Source organism: Nicotiana attenuata, chromosome 10, assembly GCF_001879085.1.
Source record: "Nicotiana attenuata strain UT chromosome 10, NIATTr2, whole genome shotgun sequence".
In the NCBI taxonomy this organism is placed as follows: Eukaryota; Viridiplantae; Streptophyta; class Magnoliopsida; order Solanales; family Solanaceae; genus Nicotiana; species Nicotiana attenuata.
This window is the reverse complement of record NC_031998.1, coordinates 18,713,949-18,722,346: the sequence shown is the minus strand read 5'-3', so window position 1 is coordinate 18,722,346 and position 8,398 is coordinate 18,713,949. Positions and strand designations below refer to the sequence as shown.

The following is an 8,398-nucleotide window of genomic DNA, read 5'->3' as shown; positions in this document are numbered from 1 at the left end:
ATAGATAGGAATCTTGTAACTCATAGTTGACAGGCTTAGTTAGGTCTTTTTCATTTTTTGATTTTGATGTAATAACAGGACCGCGGACCGGAACCTCGACGGAACCGCACCTCAACCGGCTCTCCACCTCGGTATACTCCATCACTGTTCCTACTTCTGAACTACACATGGCCTGATTCCTTTATAGCCAAGGATATGTAGGCAGCTCAGATACCAGGGCTCGGTCACATTCTCTTTTCTTTAGTTTTTGGTCTCCCTAAATAAGGGTTGGGTCAAAAAACATGTCTAGTCGTTCTTTGTCTGAAAATACTTCGTGTTTCCAGTCAAAGAACGGCAGCTGTAGACATGTGATTTTTTACCCTCCCCAAGATTTTACATATTTTAGCATTTAAATATTTAGTTTAGGTCTAATATAGCTATTTCAACTAGTTTTGACTCTTTTACTTTATTTTATCACAAAAATAAAAATTACAAAAATAGTTTCGTTAATGATTTGTAGTCATACTATTTTACTAGGATTTTTATTTTTTTTATATAATCTTGAAAAAATACCAAAATAGTCTCACAACATAATACTGTCTATTTTAATTAATTAAGATTAGTCTTATATTTTCATGTTATAAATTGTATATAATTTTTAGAAGGAAGAGTTAGTTTTGGGTTGGTTTTTCCCATTTTTATGAATTTTTGTAGTCCATTTTTAGTTTTTGGCCCAATTTTTAAGGCCCAATAGATAAAAACCCATACTCTTAACCTAAAAAACCCTATACATATACACACTCTAAGACCTAGATCCGGGGACTCTAAAAAAAATCCATCCGCCGTTACACCAAGAGACCCACCCCCCCTGAAACTTGGTCTTCTTCTTCACAGACCTTAGGAGACCTATAGGCACATAGAGACTTGAGAAATCCGCCGCAGAACAACAGAACCCCACCCCCTGAATACCATATTCTTCGAACCCACCCCACCCCAAACGTCAAAAGCAGCAACCCCTGCTACCATCACCAGCTCGCCTCACCACCCCTGCCCTTCATCTTCAATCTCCAGACCTTCACAACAGAACACCCAAAACCAGACCCACCAGTGAACAACCAACGACACCCATCCTCTATACACAAACCAAGCGCACAATCTTAACCACACACAACCGCACAACTTCTCACCAGACCCAACCTAGTTCGCCGGCGTTGTTCCTTGCCTTTCTCTCACAGATCTGTGAAGATGTACACATCCAGGAAAAAGATTTACAAAGATAAGGATGTTGGACGTATTGAGTTTGAGTGAGTTGATTTCAGTCAAGATCTGAGGCTGTCGTTCGTTGGTTCCAATTTAAGGCTATTGTTGCGTCCGTTTCTCGATCAAGTTCGAGTTTGCCGGGATTTTACATTGCTGTAAACAAGTTAAGATTTCTCCTTTTTACTTCACTATTGATTTCATGGATTTAGATCTCACCTCATAGCTCTACTCTTTCCTTGCTCTTTTTGTTTTCTCGATTTTTCTCATAGGAATGGTCCAATTTATTTGTTCATCTTGCTCTAATTGTTGTTCTGTAACTAAGTTTGTCTTGGATGTTTGTGTGGCAGTAGTAATTGCTAAAGGATATAACATTAGACATGGGCAAAGAAAGTTAGTTGTTTCTCTGTTTTGAACGAGAATTTGGACCTCTTGAAAAAATCCAATTTACCGTGATAATTCTGATTACAATGTTATGACTATGTATTTTGTTTCTTGTGAAATCTGTGCGAAGGGCAATGTTTTCTCCTGTGGTTTTGGTCTTCTTGTTGCTAGTTTTTCGTGTTTAGGTAATTAGGTGACCCATGTTTAACTAGGAGGTCATTACCCGGTCTATTCCTCCCAGTCTTCATTTCCGTTTGAGTAAATCTGAACTTATTTCCTTGTTGTTCATCGGCACTGAATCTTGATTGTGTTTGAGTGAAGCATTTTTGTTGGAGTCCGTTTTATTTGTTCAAATATGATTTTGGCTTGTCTTGTCTTGAAATTAAGTTATAAGGTGTACTAATTGTATAGTTTTGTGAAAGTAGGAAGTTTTCCTAACTTAGTTGCATAGCTAGATGTAAATTTAGTCCTAAACCATAGGATAAATTAATTTATGAATATGTTAGTATGCTTTTAGACCCGCTTTTAATCTATCATCGTGATTGTGTACACGTTTGCGTGACATGATTACGATCTTTCTCAAAATAAACTGAGGTATGCGTTCACGCAACTTTGACCAAAATTTCTTTATAATAATAAAGTATTATTAATCGTGGACACGTTCGCGTGACATGATTTTTGACGCGCCAAACAAACGGGTACACGTACGCATGACCTGTTTTAAGATAATTTCTTAATTAAAAAGGGAAATGCACATAGGTTCTAAAATAAGTAATTAAGCAATTTGATTAAGCCAAGTATGATCAAAGCGACCGTGCTAAAACTACGAAACCCGGGAATGCCTAACACCTTCTCCCGGGTTAACAGAATTCCTTGCCCGGATTTCTATGTTTCGCAGACATTCAAACAGAGTCAAATCTCCTCGATTCGGGATTCTAAACCGATGACTTGGGACACTATAAACTATCCCAAGTGGAGACTCTGAATTTAATATAAATAATCTCATTTCGATTGTCACTTTTAATTGGAAAAAACTCCCTTATATCCCTTCCGGGGAAGTAAAAAGGAGGTGTGACAAGAATGATAGAACAATAGCTTCAATTTTTAGTGAATTGATTAAAAGTCTCAAATTTCAGAGTAGTCGAATTAGTGAGAGTGAGAGAATACAATGAATAAGGTTCGTTCAAGGGGATTTAGGGGAGGGGTTTATATAGTAGTAAAATCAGACGAGTAAATAAGGAAAGAAGTCAATCAAACATAAACAAGGAAAGGAAAAAAATATGCATGCAATCATAAAGCAACTAGTAAAGCAAAGAAATCGAGAATCAAACCCTAATTAGGGTTCAATATTTAAAAATTCGTCTACTGGTATGAGAAATCAACTATTCTTCCGTGTATATGGACGAGATATTGTCCAGATCTTAGCGATTGAAGTTGAACGGGCTCGAATCCGAGAGATGGTACTTGCCAAGTTTAGGCAAGTACTAAGTAACACCATAGTCTTGCAAGTAACAACGAGGTAACGCGTAAAAGGTAAATAAATCACAGAGGGAATCCATGGTTTGCTCGGATTTGGAGAAGATTGGGGAGGCGGCTAGGGTTTCTGAAGGAAGGAGAAGGAGAGATGAGAGAATACAGAGGCGACGGGGTGGGGACTTTGTCTCTAGGGTTTGGGGTTATGGGGATATAAGGGGAGGTAGGCATTTATTATGGACCGTTGATCATTTGAGACCAACGGCCGAGATTGAATAGGAAACTGGGCGGGTCAGAAGGTAATGGGTCGTTTGGTTGGGCTACTGAGGTTATTGGGCCGGGGGTTTGGGTATGTTTAGTCCGAAAAATAGCTCAAAAATTGGGCCAGCTTTTATAAATGAGAGATTAAAGGGAAATAATTTAATAAAATAGTTAAATAAATATAGAAAAATGTTATTTATGCAAATTAATATTTTAAAATAATATTAGAAGAATATAAAAATGCAAAATATTATTTTGGCCCTGAATAAAATGACAAATGCAATAAAATGCAAAATATAGGCTATTATTACAAGATTGTGCAAATAGCTTTAAAAATACTAAAGTAATTATATAAAATGAAGTAAAAAAATTGAAACATGCATTATGGATGCAAATAATATTTTTAGATTATTAAGCCATCACAAAATAATTTTAAGGAGTAATTAATAAATATTCAAGTAATTTAAATGCAAGAAAATTAAAGTTAAAGCTCAAAAAAAATTATGGAAAATTATATAAAATGCTTGTATAGATTTTGTAAACTAAATAATGATGTTAAATGATGTTTTGAAAGTATATATACTATTTGAGAAAATATGAGGGCAAAATTGGGTATTAACAAGCGCCTCATAGATTTGTGTTTTCCAATAGTTTCCCACCTCCTTCGAGTTGGTCTCTGGCCACAACGTTTTGAACCTCCAAACTCATTAAAAGTTTAACTACTTGACAAACCACAAAAGTCAGGACATAAAACATATTATATTACCGCATAAGCTTCAACGAGCACATGAGTAGGTAAATTGCTACGTGCTTTTTGTTTTTCTGTTATACCATCGGTGGCGTGGCCACCCTATGCCAATGGTGGTCAACACTTCCCCTTAAGATAGTGAGAGGTGGAGTTACCACTCCTAGCTTATTTCAAAAACTGCAAACATCTGCTTAGCTAGTGCCTTTGTATGAATGTCAGCTAGTTGATCGTTTGATCTAACAAATCTTGTGTTAAGCTGCCCACCAGCAACTTTTTCTCTAACAAAATGATAGTCCGTCTCAACATGCATTGTTCTCGAATACATTACTGGATTGACTGTCATATATAGTCCACTCAAGTTATCACAGAACAGTATTGGTGCAGTCTTTATATGAACCCCAATGTCATTGAGAATGTATGTGATCCATGTCATTTCAGTTGTTGTTCAAGCATGTGCTCTATACTCATCTTCTGCACTAGACCTTGCAATTGTTGTTTTGGATGTCCAAGATATACAATTAGTTCCAAGACAGATATTGTAGCATGTAGTTGATCTTCTAGTCGTAGGACACCCTCCCCAGTCTACATTAGTGAAACCATATAACCTGAATGGTTATGAGATAAGATCCTTAAACCAAACTCAATTGTGCCTTCACATATCTAAGGATCCTTTTTACAGCTTGGTAATGAGCGATGTTTGGACTTTGCATGAATTGACTTGCCAAATTCATTGCATGAGTTATGTATGGTCTTATGAGGGTTAAGTATTGTAGACTGTCAACAATACTCCTGCATAATGAAGCATCCACTGGATCATCTACAACTTCTTGTAGACCATGCTTTTATGCTAGAGGTGTGCTTATTAGTTTAGCATGTGCCATGTTAGTCTTGGCGAGCAATTCTACAACATCCTTCATAGCAATTCTACAACATCCTTAAACATACTTAGTTGAATTCCTCCAGTAAAGTAGGTGTGTGTATGCTTACTACCCTTAAAACCAAGGTGAAGCATATGTAAGTTGAACTTGTCAAACCAGGCTCTAGGTTTCTGCTTAAGGCCATATAGTGCTTTCTTTAGAAGGCACACACTGTCAGGATATCTAGGTTCCTTAAAACCTTGTGGTTGACTCATGTGCACCTCCTCCTGCAGATGTCCGTATAAAATGTATTCTTTACATCTAGTTGTCTAATACACCAGTGGAGACTCACAGCTATTGAGAGAACTACTCTTCTAGTGGTTCCTTCAACAACTGGACTGAAGGTTTATTTGAAATCTACTTCTTCAAGTTGTGAACACCCCTTGGCAACTAGTCTTGCCTTGTACCTGTCAATGAATTCACCAGCCTTTATCTTGGTTTTGAACACCTACCTAGAGCCAACTATATCCATACCAGCTGCCTTAGGCACCAATGTTCAGGTCTTGTTTTGCTGAAGTACATTTATCTCCTCTTTCATAGCTGCAAGCCATTCTGGGGAGTTGAGTGCCTCATTCATTGTCTATGGCTCCTTAGCTGCAAACAGACATATGCGCCTTACTGGCATGGTTTTTGATTTTAGCCTTGTCACCATGTGATGATTTTGTGCATTGGATGTGTGATCTGTTGGTTTTGCCTCATCAGTAGGTTCTTCTTGTGTTGGTATAGTTTGTTCATCCTGATTAGATTCAGTGTTGAACCAGTGAGACAAACCAACTTCAAGCTGAAATAATATTAGGTTTAGGAGGTGCACTGTCCTGAGTTGAGTTGTTTGATACTTCACTTATTCCAATGGACTGAGGTTCAGAAGAAGTATCAATTGTATTTGTTCCAGTGAACTCTGACTCAGTAGGAGTGCCAGTTGTGGTCAAGGGAAGACTAGGAGTATTTGCAGCAATGTGATCATCTATTGGTGCAGGAGCTGCTGCTGCAGGTGGTTCGGCAGGCTGGTGACTTGTTGGTGTAGGAGTAGCATGAGCAACAATTACACGTTGATCACTAGTTGGGTCACTATTTGGTGGTGCATTCAACACTTCCCCTGAAGTAGAAAGGTCCACATCTGATTTGAATTGTCTTGCAACCAAGAGAAAAACTCATAAAAGGTAGCAAGATGAGTAGTGTCACTTGAACTATCTAGTGGTGCATCTAGTTGCACATAGGGCAGTGTGTTCTCATCAAAGAACACATGCCTTGAGACAAACACTCTCCTGGAAGGTGGATGATAACAAATATAGCCTTTATGAAGACTATTGTATCCAATAAACACAAGGATAGGTCTTTGGGAAGAATTTAGTTTTGCCTTTCAAGTAGGGAAAATACCTGCATCCAAATACTTTCAGATTATTATAATCCGAATTTCTCCAAAAAGCTTAAAAGAATGGAGACTCCATTTTTAACATTGGTAAGGGCATTCTGTTAATTAAGAATACAACTGCCAAGAAAGCTTCAACCCAAAGGAACTGTGACAACTTTGCACGAAAAAAATAAGGTCAGACATGTTTTTACTATATGCCTATGTTTTCTTGCAGAGACTCCATTTTGCTCAGGTGTATGAGGACATGAGATATGTCTAATAATCCCACAATTATCTAGATGCTCCACAAACTCAGTATTATTGAATTCACTCAACTATCTTCTGAAACTTAACAAAAATATCATAGAATTAAGATGTCAAGTTTTGAGTCATTTCCAACTATTATCTTATCAGGGCCATTATAAGTCTAAAGATTTGACAATTACTTGTTAAATTGGTTATGTGACTACTTGCACCAGAGTCAACATACATGGTCTCATCCTCAGCTGGTGTATTCTGCAGATTAACAGCAGAAAAATATCTTTTGTAGCCTGGTAGGAATAGTCCTACCTGTAGAAGCATTTCAAGGATGTGCGGTTATTCCTTCCACATATTTGATTATTATTCTTGCTCTTTGGTTTACTTATTCTGAGTAGCCTGAGTACTCTAGTTGTTTCCTTGTCCTGCAAGTCTAAAACCTCTTCTTCTTGAGGAGAAGTTTGAGTTTCCTTTTTTGTTTAGAGTAACCCCCACGACCTCTTCTCATTGAGCAACAAAAATCCATGTAATAGCCCTGTTGAGTCACCTCTTCTTCATCCTCTCTCATGTTAAATCCTCTAAGAGAACTGACAAACTGGTTCAAGGTGGGATATGGAGTCTTTCCCAACATGATTGTCCTAAAAGTCTTGTACATTGGACCAAGTCCTCTAGAAAAGTTGATTGCCTTGTTGTCTTCAGCAACGGGCTTGTGTACGGCTGAAAGACCATCACATATTCCTTTGAATTCCTTCAAATATTCATCAAGCCTTTTGGTTCCTAGCATGATGTTCTGTAGTTGCTTCTTAAGCTGAAATTCCTTGTCCTTAGTTGTCTACAGGTATGTTTCCTCTAAGCATTTCCACATCTCTTTGGCAGTTAAAAATCCCACAATGAGGTACATGCTTTCCTCAGTCATTATAGCAGAAATCTAGCTCCTCAGGAGCACATCCTTTTCCTCCCAATCAGTGTTATCATCACCTTTGTCAACAACCTTGTCAATTCCATCAGAGGAGGATGAACTGCTTGCGTCTGGCTTTCTTTCTTTGATGATCATGTTTGTCTCCTTCATTACCTGAATCAAATGAATTATTTGTGTCCTCAAGATTAGGTAGCTTGATGGCTTCAACTTAACTCATCGGGAAGCAATGAGATGGTGCAGGGAAGCAGGTGATAAAGACAAGGAGGTTGAGGATGTTGTTATATCCATGTTTGATCTGGTTTCTGTTTTGGACAGCGTAGCTTTAGAAAGCTCTGGTACCATGTAGAAAAATACAAGATTGAGAGGAGCTTATATTGAGCAGTCAAGTGTTTTCATATATGTTACAAAGATAAAAGTGATTGTATTTATGCAAGTCACAAGTCTGGAGAAAAACAAGGCTAAGTATGTTAAGTCGATATACAATGACTTAGAGTTCTACAAGACGTATGACTATTACATTGAGTTGAATACAAACTCTACAATGCTAACGAATGAAGCTCATCTAGTGGTGATCTTATCCTTATCATGTTCAACTTTTTCAATATTATGTAGTCATTTTCTTTCTAGCTGGATATTTATCTTTTCTCTTAAATTTTCAAGTCAAGTTTTTAATGTTACAGTGATAGCGGAATATACAATAGGTGTTGTAACAGGAAGATTAGCCATGGAAGGAGAAAAGGAGCCATGAGAATTTGTGGAGCCATGAATATATGAAAAAGAAGTAGGAGGATAACCAGGTCTCTGATACCAGTAAGGCATCAATAATAAGTACCTTCAATAACTAAATAATT

At 37.5% G+C, this 8,398-nt stretch overlaps 1 long non-coding RNA gene across 1 annotated transcript; it reads left to right on the top strand.

Annotated features, from left to right (window-relative positions):
• LOC109233101 lies at positions 774-8,179 on the top strand. Its single transcript, XR_002069038.1, has 2 exons — positions 774-1,402; positions 7,732-8,179. It is a non-coding gene; the product is annotated as an uncharacterized LOC109233101 (long non-coding RNA).